The 12,359-nt window shown below is 44.6% G+C and overlaps 1 protein-coding gene across 1 annotated transcript in view; it reads left to right on the top strand.

Annotated features, from left to right (window-relative positions):
• Positions 1–8,271: 8,271 nt before the first annotated feature.
• Positions 8,272–12,359, top strand: part of cdi (center divider) — a 68,475-nt gene continuing 64,387 nt past the window's right edge. Inside the window, exon 1 of the mRNA XM_065452565.2 lies at positions 8,272–8,603. The gene's annotated coding sequence lies outside the window, so the exon portion shown is untranslated. The remainder of the gene's footprint in view (positions 8,604–12,359) is intronic.

Consider the following 12,359-nt stretch of genomic DNA (forward strand, 5'->3'; position numbering starts at 1 on the left):
ATCAATTGCACCGACTAGCACTCGAAGTCATGAGGTCCATTGAAGAAGCGGGCTTTCAAGTTCTCCGGCTTGTAGCCGACAACCACGCATCTAACTGCAAGATGTTTGCCATATTCGGAAGTGGTCAAATAATTCCAGTCGTGCCGTAAGTTGTCCGGTGTACTTGCTTGGACTTCACGTTCCAGTACAACGTCTATGTCTGGGATATTTGTAAATATAAGTCAACGCACACTGACACTTAGTTTGTATTATAGAAAAAATTTTTCAGACTAGCCGTAGTTCATTTGTATAGAGCCCACATGTATCATATGTTGTACGAGCGCAAGTATGTAATTAAGAAATTAACGCTTTTGTCAGTACTGCCTTTCGGAATACGCGCAGCGCTGATCGCATGACTTTAGAAATCAACCAAGATCTACGCGCCTGAGTTTCAGGCTGCGTGTACATTTGTGTTAGTGAACTGAAAAATTTAACAGCTACACTGTGGGAGCCTGACAACCATTGAATATTAATTTGTAGAACCATCACGTGATGAAAAGAGTTTCTCCTTAGATATTGCGAACTGAAGTACACGCATCATCGGCAAGGCTTTCAGATTCGTTTCTTAGAAGCAACATTACATACAAAAGGATTATACATATATATATATATATATATATATATATATATATATATATATATATATATATATATATATATATATATATATATATATATATATGAGTGTGTGTGTGTGTGTGTGTGTGTGTGTGTGTGTGTGTTGAGTACGTATTTGCCAAACCTGTTTTCTTTTTTTAATTGCAGACACCCTTTGGACACCAATCGGAAGTTGTTCCTAGCTTTCGACCACTGCCATATCCTCAAAAACCTCCGCAACCAGTTGATATCGACCAACAGAGTGCTGTGCAACGGCGGACAGTACTACAGCCCGAAATATTTAAGGATGCTACTGGACATAATAGAAAGACAACCTTCATTCAAGCTTGTGCGGAACCTGACACGGAAACATGTGTACCCGACAAGCTTCGAGAAGATGAGCGTGAAGAGGGCCCTAGACGTGTTCTCCCCTCAGGCATGTATAACTAAACCTGAAAGATATTTAGTGAGATCATGAAGATGCCACCTCTCTTAATTAATTACATGAATTCAATGCGTGACGCACACTTTCGTGGCAAATTAACCTATACACAAAATATTATATGAGCTTTAGGTCCAACTTTTCTTTTTTTCAGGAAAAAAAATCTTGCAGGATTATTTCGAATCCACGAATGCCCGCAAGTTCTTGATTTACCCTCCGTATAAGGCGTCTATGTGGACATCTGCGTATAATTTTAAATGCAAGAAGAAATGCGTTCATGCTAGCTTGGAAATTAGTTGTCATTATAGCGGTATACCTTTAGCGCAATAGATATTTCGACTGCGCCTGAAACAAGCCTGTCATTTGCTGTCAAAATTGATAGCGCTAGTGTCCAAAGAGAAGGTGCGGCACGTGCCGGCTTATATTTCTTTCAATATTGATATACATAAAGCTGCTGGAATTCTAGGGCAGCATATTTCGGTCGGAACATTTACAGTACTTCTTTAGTAGGCTAAAAATTCACTCTCGGTATATCCGCAGGTACCGTAGCTATAATGTAGCAATTAAGCATACTTAAAGAGAAGAAATATGAAACTTCATGTACATTCCCTGTGAATAGGTTGATCGGGATCTCAAATAAGCATCGAGTACATTTGTGCGCTTTAGTAATTTGTGTTGATCACCAAACCAAGTTTACATAGATCACATCTACTACAAAAATGTCGGTACAGCAGTACATCTGAACACATTTTCGAAGATAACTGTCAATTGCATGCGATGCGCCATTCTTAACTTGGAGTAACTTGACTTCCTCATATTGCTTCTGTCATAAAACTGTCCTAGCTGTGCGCTGGCCGGTCGCGCTGGCTCATTTCAAGTGGCCATACCGTGACAAAACGCCTCGTCAAATTGGTAACCAACGGATGACGTTTAGTCCTTTGTCAGTATTTCTGAGCGGCTTCACTGTGGAGAGCAATTGTGAGGCCACATCAGCGTTTTTTTTTTCCTTGGCCGTCTTTTCTGAGCACAAGCAATATATTTTCTTGTCGATATCTTGCCCCAGATAACTTAAATTCATTTTACTCATGTGTTCTAAACACTGATATTGCCGTAAATTTCGACGTTAAAGTTATTTAATAATTGATGTAAGTGTAGTTGATCAGGAGGGCATAACACATGATTGAAGCTCCTTCAGTTTGTTCATTAAAAAGTACGTTGGTTTTAACGTCACAGAAAGTTGCGATTTTTTTAACAAAGAGAGAGAGAGATGCGGGGGGGGGGGGGGGGGCATTTAGTATAACGACAGGTATTTTCGCCGATGTGTACGATTCCGCTGACATGCTACCCTGTATAAGGAAGGGGAAGGGGATTACCGATTGCAGAGGAGATGAAAAAAAAACCAATATTTGTGCCTGTTAGTTTGTCGCCCTGTACATCTATATTCCATTGCATTGAGAGGCTGTCAACTTATTGTAGCATTTAAGTAGGCGTTTTGTGACTTCGATCAGAATATCGGGAGATCGAGCGAGGAGTACCATCCATAATTCGCACGATGCTATTCGACAGCGAAAGTTCCAGAAGAACTAAGTGCAAAGGTGGGGAAAGTGCATGGTTGAGGGGACTAGGGAAAATATCCTGGCCAATTGTCGGCCGCGCGATATTCATGGATTTCCGAACTCTGATGTTTACTCTTCCTCTCACTGCCTCCAAATTCTTGAAAGAAGAAGGAACCCTCCATATACATACTCGTTGATTTTAGCAAAAACATGATTTCAAAGCCAAGCTTTATATGAGGGTTCTCCCGGACGTTCCCGTATGTGGCTAGTGGGTGGTGCTGCTTCCTTGGCGAATAGATTACACTTAAAGAAAATGAATTATGTCTCGCAGCACAGCAGCCCGCGATGCACGAACCATTAGGCTACAATATCGCACGTATGCTTCCGTACGTATACGCGTACTGCTCTTCGATATGACCGCTGTGTGCGTCGCATTGTGCAGCACGTGTCCGCGAGAGCACATGCATTCGTGCCAGTTTCCTTCGTGCAAGTAAGGAGGAACGAAACAGAAAAATTGATAGCATTTGATTAACCGCTTCAAATAGATTTCAAGGTATGCGGCGTGTCTGTATACCTTGGAATCTGTTTTTCTTTTGGAATCCTCTGTAGCAATTGCTACGAATGGGTGGATGTCTGAGTTTTCTTGGATTAATTCTCTCCACCTTGCGGGTTTCCGCAGAACTATTACGTCATAACTTTTCCACTCCCTTTATTCTGTCTAGGTGACAGCTGCGCTGCGGTACCTTCAGCAATATGGCAGAAGATTTGGGATAATAGGTTTCGAAGACAGTCTGCCAACAATCCAGTACATGGAGACAGTATTCAAATGGTTCACTATACACAACATCCGAAGTACCACCTTTCACATTGTAAGCCGGGACCCAAACAGGATGCCGTTCAGCTCTCCAGATGATGACAGGTATCAGTGTATACGTCCACAATCCTTCTAACTAAATGCTATTGTTTTTTTACAATACTATGTCATTTCAGGTTGCTGTGGCTGGAAAAAGAATTTTTGCCCTTCTTCGCATCGTGGAAGGCCGCAGCACCCCACAAGAGGGCATTCATATCTGTCGAAACACACGAAGCTTTGCAGGTCACCACAATGTCCACAGTTCGGTGCACACAATTCCTCCTCCGTTCCGGTTTCCTTTATGTGTTGACTTCAAAATTCTTCAGTGACCCTGTCGAGGCACTTTTTTCCACCATTCGGCAACTAAATGGATCGAACGACCTGACAGACGCCCGTGCAGCACTTTCATCTCTGCAAAAAGTTCTGGTTATGGGCATGTTTCACTCATCACCAAGCGGCAACACAGAGAAGGCAATGGGTCCTCTTGGATCCCACCCCGCCCTTTCAACCTCGTGGCCCACAGAGGAAACGAATTCAACAGCACTACAAGAGTCAAGAGCCGTTCAAGAGCCATCAGCCGAGGCTTCATTGGCCATGCCTGCTCCGACAATGGGACAAGCGATGCGGCCACATTTGGCGGCTCTGCGGATTTACTGTGGTGGGTTTTTCGTCGTAAATTAATTGCAATGTAATCAGTTCAATTGGCCGCAGTTGTGCGTGGTGCGAAGCTACTTGCCCTGTAGTGCGTGAATGGAGAAGAGCGTGTCAATTATTGCACGCTCATATGTAAATGACGAGTACCAATAGACAGAGTGACCTATGTACCCAGAAATAAAAAAGGAGGCCTTCGCCAGCCTCTACTACAATTCCCTAATGACTAACGACACATTCTAGCGCGATGGCACAATCACAAGAAATACCCACAGACACACCTCACAGGCACTACTGCGCATTTGACGCGTGCCTATGTGTCTTCGTTATGATTGTGCCTTCGCACTAGATTATGTCGTTAAGCAAACACCAGCTAGCCCAACAATGAGTCCTTCCCATGACCTCCTATTCTGTTCCGTCAAGATCTACATATTGCGGTGAGGTCGATGTATACTGATTATGGCCATATGCCCTTGAACTGTTCGGTCGTGCGAGCCCTACAATAACTCCCTTAAGAAACAATTACACAAGCTTAAATTCACGAGCAATAATGCTGCGCGCGACATATATACCGTGTACACCAGCTAATGTAATAGCTGTTAATATAGAACAAGCGACGCGAAAAACACGGTGCACGATACAGTTACAAAATGCATGGTGTGTTCGTTCTCGGCGTCAGAGCTCGCACGACCGAACACCATGGGTCGACACACACACACACACACACACACACACACACACACACACACACACACACACACACACACACACACACACACACACATATATATATATATATATATATATATATATATATATATATATATATATATATGCGTGTGTGTGTGTGTACATTTTTATTTGAAGCCAGCTGTATACCTAATCAGGAAGCGTAATACGTACTTATTTGTTTAATTTAATTATGTCATATCTGTATATGACGCAGTCCTTCAAGTATTTTTATTGTGTTTGTGTTTTTTTTTTCTTCCCTTAGGCCCACCCCAGCCAGGCATCAGGGCGAGCACGCTTGGCCTCATTGCAGGTTTTCTCGTCAGAGCAGCTGAGGACAGCATCAACTGCAGCCAATGCATGGAAAAAATCAAGGCTCCCCGCTCGTCTAGCCCCGCTACTGCCGTTATATTCAATTTAGACCGGGGAGGGCTTTCTTATCCAACACTTGCATTTCTTTCATTTGTCTGCACTTTGGAAAGGGCAGCAGAAGCGTTCGCACCGTTTGCCATATCCAAGAAGAAGCCGATGGCACTTTTCGTGCAAACGACACTCACAGCAGCAACTGAGAATCCGGTTTTCAGACATGAAGGTGCCACAAGAGAGCACCAGGAAACCACCGCGCGGCTTGTGCTGCAGAAGTTCAGCCGTCCCTTCTTTGCGAATTACGCTGTCGACAAGACCACCAAAGAAGGAAAAACCAGACGAATTGCGGAAAAGCCCAAATGTCGAAAAATTTTGAAAGTCTAGACATACGTTCGTTGTGCCAAATGATGATGATGATGAAAAACGTTTATTTGCTCTATTTTGCAGTGATGTTTGCGGCATCAGATGGAGTGTTCCATCTTCTCTCCAGGGTCGGTTCCCCTAGTCCAGGGCTCCGCTGAGGGTAGCTGCCCTGCGTGCACGCCTTACTAGTCCTTGTTGGACTTTCAGGATGTCGCTGGATAGCATCCTCCCCACTGTTCCGCACTCGGGTTTTTTATTATGGCTAGCCCTTCTGTTTTCTGGCAAGCCCATGTGATATGGTATAGAGTTGGTTTGTCTCCACACCATGGACACTTGCTCTCGTACTGCGTGGGGTAGATCTTGCTTAGCATGTTTAGGGACGGGAATGTTCCCGTTTGTAGCTGTCGCCATGCTACGGCGTCTTCTCTGTTTAGTTGTTTGTGAGGGGGCGGGTATTTTCGTCTGATGCCTCTGTAGTAGTTAAGTATCTCTGAATAGCTTTGGGCTACCGGCTCGGGTTCCTCAGCGGGGTCGGGATTGTTGGATGCTCGGTTTGTTGCGTGCCCTCGAGCTATCCTATCCGCCTCCTGATTTCCCGTAATGTCGGTATGGCCCGGCACCCAAACTATCGTGTGTTTGGCCTGGTTGTCGATGGTTTTGCCACTTGAGCGGAGGATGCGGAGCGCGCTGTGGCTGATTCTGCCGTTTAGGTAGTTGCGGCATGCTGCTTGTGAATCTGTGAGTATGGTTAAGGACCTGTTGGATCGGTAGCCCTCCGCTGCCGCTAGAGCCACGGCTGCCTCTTCGGCCTCAACTACCGTACAGTTCCGAATTGATGCGCTGGGGATTTCTTTTAGGTCCGAGTTGATCACCGTTGCGACTTTGCTTTTCTTGTGGTTTCTGTCCTGAGTGTAGGTAGCGGCGTCTACGTACACTGTGTCGTGTCTAGTTGCCAGTGTTCTTTGTACATACTCTGCTCTTGCTTGTCTTCGTGCCACGTGTAGGGTTAAGGCGTCTGTGCATTTGTAAATAAAGTTGATTGAATTTTCCCGCAAATTCAATATGCTCTTCAGCAGTGACGCCAGCTGGAAACAACGCTCACCAGCAACACGTAAATAAATCCCTATGTTTTTCGAAATCACAAAGTATAGGCATGTGAAACATATGTTAGAATGATAAAACGCCTTGACGATGACCAGCAACGACGCTAAACATTTAGTTAAATTTTCAAGCGATAGCATAAGTACTTATGTACAATCACATTGATGAATACGTGCAATCACCTATATAAGAGAAGCTCAACTATTGCGTTGTGCGATAGTGAGCTCGCCTACTATGACCCAAAACGTATAATTGCAGATAGCGCATGTATGCTTCATATCCAGACAGCAATTATAACTGTCTGTTTAGGCAATCGATCGATGATGGAAAACGCCGTTTCTCACATCGTGCGTACATAATTATGCCGAACCTCGATCACGAAGCCAAAAGCCCTCGGCAGTTATGTCAGTGACATTATCAGTACGTTTGTTATGATGCGCTAATATTTGGAGCTTACATGTAGCTGACAGTGCGTACCAGGCGATCATTTCCGCGTAGTATGATGTGCGGGCAATTGCAACAAGTTTTACGAGCGAAGTAGTCGGTAATCCACAACGACAGCTACTACGGTGCATGTGTTTGTTCCTGTTTCCACACTGTAGTCGCTTCTTTAGTGAGAATAGCTACTTCGCTTATGATCGGGATCGCGGTCGAGATATTGCCTGTTAGAAAGAAGGAGCAATAGAGGCATTCGTTCTAAGTGACGCATCATACACCATCTTAAATAGCTTAGAATCAGTTCAATAAAAAGCTTCGCGATGCATATTTGGCTCGCCGAGCACGTAAGCAATCGCTTGATCTGTAATTTTTTTTTTTCTCTTGTGTGGAGCGGCGCAAAATTTCCGCATAATAGGCAAACCTACATCATGCAAGCATTCGTGTATGGTTGTACACGTCATTACGCAGCACTGCAATGACTACACCTAAACAGTTTTGACGTACTAGCCGTTGTCTTCTCAAGAAATTGTCGCATACGCTAGCAGTCCGCCACAGCAGAGGCGCACGCGCACGTTCGAACGCCGCACAGCCGCCCGCCGCGTAGCAGACGAACAGGTTATAAAAGCGCCACCTACGGCCACCGGTTGAACTAAAGTGGGCGCAAGGTACTCCCATAGAAGCCCGATATCTGTGCAGGTCTGGAGTTCCAGTAGGTCGTGATGAGCGTCCTCTTTGGAACGGGGCGGTGGGTTGCGCCACCAAGCTCTTGCTACTATACTGCCTAACATTCTACCTAGGTTAAACAATGAAAAAAGACAAAACAAAACACTATGAACTACCACGCCCAAATTTTCTGATCCCCTATTGCGAACTGTGCTTTTGTACGTCTCCGTCTTTTGTCGTTTCCCTACTTTTCTTCTACCAATCCTCCAGTCGCCTCTTACTAATGTCTAATGCGGACATCTTTGCTTTCAGATCACAAGCGTACCATAGTGCTGCCACGCTGCGGTGAACTACCGCCATTCTAAACGGCATGTATATGGCCTCCGAAATTTGAATTTCTTGTCGCCACCAAATTTCGGAGGCCACAATTTTCTTGATTACTCATGTAGCCATTGAATAAAAAAAAGAAAAGGAAAAAGAGATTCCATTGTGGCCAACCGCGGTGCATCTAACAACGTCATTCGGCTTGTCGCTTGTGTGCGAGTTTCGGCAGTGCCTGTTTCGGAAAGGTGTGGGCTCCGTGCTGAATAACGGCGAGAAGAGTGCGCCAACTGTCTCACATTTGTGTGCCGCTGGCCGTGCAGCGCAAGTTTGGCTGCAATACCTAACTGGATAAAGGAAAGCTGTAGAAAACAACGGTCGCTTGGCCAAGTGGCAGCGACGTGATGGGCCAGCGGGGTCCTGCGATGTTGTGTAACCTTACCGCGTCGACATCGAGTGCCGACGCCACACCAACTCCGACAAGGTGAGTAAACAACAGCACCTTGCGTTCCGCGAGGAAAGCTTGCGGTTATGTGGCGTCGTGGTTTTCCCTCTTTTAGCGCTAGGCCTACCGGCGGAGCCCGGCGACGGGATATCCAGTTACGTTTTGAACCGGGTCCAGGAGTCGTGCCCTCCGCGCGAGAAAGATGAAATAAATCGCCACCAGAACAGCGACCACACAGCTGCGAAAATTTGCGTGCATGCGATTCCTCTGTTTACCGTGTAGCCCGTGGACTACGGTGTAGTATTTTGTTCGTGTGCGCTCGACCCAGTTTTTAGCGAAACCGACTGGCGTGTTCTAGCCGGCCGGCCCCTCCTCCGCAATTATTTATATTTTTTTATAGTGCTCGTTATTTTCGAGGCCGCCCATCGTCCTAGCGGCTACATAGCCGAGAGATGCATATCGCAGCCAGCGCTGTTCCCTTTCGTCTTCGGTTTCGGAAACACTGGCGCTGACGGCTTCTCCGGGGCTTCGCCAGCCCTCAAGAAGAAACGCACGGTTGGCGCTAAATGGCGACGCCTGCTTCCTGGTCGCCCGCCTGTATTTAACCTTGGACCGTTAATTTCGTTTTTGCGAGTTGGTCGCCGCGGCGGCGCGGGGCAACTGTGAGCAACGTTTTCGAGCACCCTTCACCGTGACCGCTTGATGGGTTGAAAAGCAGCAGGCTCGCATAGCTTACCTTCTACAAAATGCACTAGTGTACTACCCGAATCATGCGTTTCTGAAATTTGTACGCCAGTTAAGCCGCCTTCTTGCGTGGCCTTCGCGTTTGTATATCGCCCGTAGGTGCTCCCTTCAGGCCTCACAACAGCTCACAACATGGTTGCAAGTGTGTGCTATTCATTTAGCGAAAACTACTATCCCTACGTATAGCATATTCTGTTGTGAATTAGCATAAGTGTGTGTGCGGAAGGGGTGTTGCCATGTTACGTGCTTTACTAGTTGTTCACTCTGTGCCTACTTTGAACATAGCTATCCAAACCCAGCCTCAGTGCTGTTCATGTACAGTACTGTGTACAATGGCAGAATAGTCTGTTTCTCTTGATGATGCGAAAAATGCATTTACAGCTGGACAATGACAGCCTGATGCAAATCTCAAATGTTTCACTCTAAAAGCAACTGCATTAGCTTTATTCATTGGAATTTGTAGCATAGGGAAGTTGCCTTTTAAAAGCTGAAACCTGAACTTTGTGCACTCGATTAAACAAACTAACTTGGTTAACCGTGTTCACAATTACACGCAGATACTCTAGACTGAAAAGCATTGTGCTGGATTGTTTATTACTTAAACTGGTGCACACATTTTCCACACGAGGTAGGGTTGATTGTTTATTTGGGTTCACAGGGTACACTACAAATCAAAATAACTGCGAGGTGTCTTGCAACACCCCCCTCCCCTTGTAAATCCAGGCACAGACATTGTTGAAACTTACAATTAAAATGTGAATGTGCATCTGTGTAGATGATGGTGCTACATTATTTTAAACGATGCTGTGTGACATTATGTACCAGTATGTGACAGAATGTAGAAGTGACAGGTAGGGTAAAATGCAGTGATCATAAGTTAGTGAGGGCTAGGATTTACCTCAACGTTAAGAGAGAAAGAGCAAAATTGGTCAAGAAGAATCAGGTCAACTTAGAGGCAGCAAGGGTAAAAGCAAGCATACTTGCAAACAAATATGCAGCCTTAGAACAGAGAGATGATGATGACATAAAGCTAATGAACGAAACCATAACTAGCTTTGCTTCAGAGGCAACAATTGAAGTGGGAGGCAAGGCACCAAGTCAACCAGTAGGCCAGATCTCCCAAGTAACAAAAGACCTAATAAGGAAATGACAAAGAATGAAAGTGTCCAACTCAAGAGATAAGATAGAATTCGCAGAACTGTCAAAACTGATCAACAAGGTGAAAATAAGTCGTATTCAAAACTATAAAGTGAGAATGGCTGAGGCAGCCATAAAAAATGGACGCAGCCTCAAATCACTGAGAAGGAGACCTGGCATAGGACAAACCGAGATGTATGCACTGAAAGATAAGCAGAATATCATCAGCAATCTCAAAGATATAGTAAAAGAAGCGGAAACATTCTATACTCACCTGTACAGTACCCAGAGGTGTCAGGACGCCTCCATTAGAAACAGTAGTGAACAGGATACAGAAACTCCTCCGATAACTAGCGATTAGGTCAGAAGGGCCTTGCAAGACATGAAACGAGAAAGTGCGGCTGGAAAAGATGGAATAAAAGTCAATTTAATCAAAAATGGACGAGACGTAATGCTTGGAAAACTGGCGGCTCTTTATGCGAAGTGTCTATCAGCTGCAAGGGTCCCAGAAAACTGGAAGAATGCAAATATTATACTAATCCACAAAAAGGGCGATGTTAAAGAACTGAAAAATTATAGGCCCATTAGCTTATTCCAATTATTATATAAAATATTTACCAAAATAATCTCCAATAGAATAAGGGCGACACTGGACTTTAGTCAACCAAGGCTGGCTTCAGGAAGGGATACTCTACAATGGATCACATCCATGTCATTAATCAGTTTATCAGGAATTCCGCAGAGTACAATAAGCCCCTCTATATGGCTTTCATACATTATGAAAAGGCATTTGATTCAGTAGAGATATGAACAGTCACAGTGGCATTATGTAATCAAGGAGTACAGAATGCTTACATAAATACCTTGGGAAATATCTACAGAGGTTCTACAGCTACCTTAATTCTACACAAGAAAAGCAGGAAGATACCTATAAAGAAAGAGGTGAGACAGACAGGCACAATCTCTCCTATGCTATTCACTGCGTGCTTGGAAGAAGTATTCAAGCTATTAAACCGGGAAAGCTTAGGAGTAAGGATCGACGGCGAATATCTCGACAACCTTCAGTTTGCCGATGACATTGTTCTACTCAGCAACAATGCAGACGAGTTATAACAAATGATTGAGGGCCTTAACAAAGAGTGTGTAAGAGTGGGGTTGAAGATTAATATGCAGAAGACAAAGATAATGATAAATAGCCGGGCAAAGGAACAAGAGTTCAGGATTGCCAGTTGGCCTCTAGTGTGTGAAGGAGTATGTTTACCTAGGTCAATTAATCACAGGGAACTCTGATCATGAGAAGGAAATTCACAGAATAAAGGGTTGGATTGCATACGGCAGACATTGCCAGCTTCTGACTGGAAGCTTACCATTATCATTGGAAAGGAAGGTGTACCATCAGTGCATCTTACTAGTGCCGACATATGGGGCAGAGACTTGGAGACTGACAGAGAAACTTGAGAACAAGTTAAGGACCGCAGAAAAAGCAATGGAATGAAGATTGCTAAGCATAACGTTAAGGGACATAGAAAGAGAGCGGTTTGGATCGGAGAGCAAATGGGTATAAACGATATTCTAAGAGAAAGAAATGGAGCTGGGCAGGTCATGTAATGCGTCCGTTAGATAACCATTGGACCATTAGGGTTACAGAATCGGTGCCAAGAGAAGGGAAACACATTCGAGGACGTCCGAAGACTAGGTGGAGCGATGAAATTAGGAAATTCGCGGGCGCTAGTTGGAATAGATTGGCGTAGCACAGCGGTAATTGGAGATCGCAGGGAGAGGCCTTCGTTCTGCAGTGGACATAAAACAGGCTCCTGATGATGATGTGACAACTTTATACATTATAACAATATGCAAAGTTTACTGTTATGTGCATGAACCTAATGAAAATTATTACTTAATTTAAAGTTTAGT

Source organism: Dermacentor albipictus, chromosome 9 (assembly GCF_038994185.2).
Source record: "Dermacentor albipictus isolate Rhodes 1998 colony chromosome 9, USDA_Dalb.pri_finalv2, whole genome shotgun sequence".
In the NCBI taxonomy this organism is placed as follows: domain Eukaryota; kingdom Metazoa; phylum Arthropoda; class Arachnida; order Ixodida; family Ixodidae; genus Dermacentor; species Dermacentor albipictus.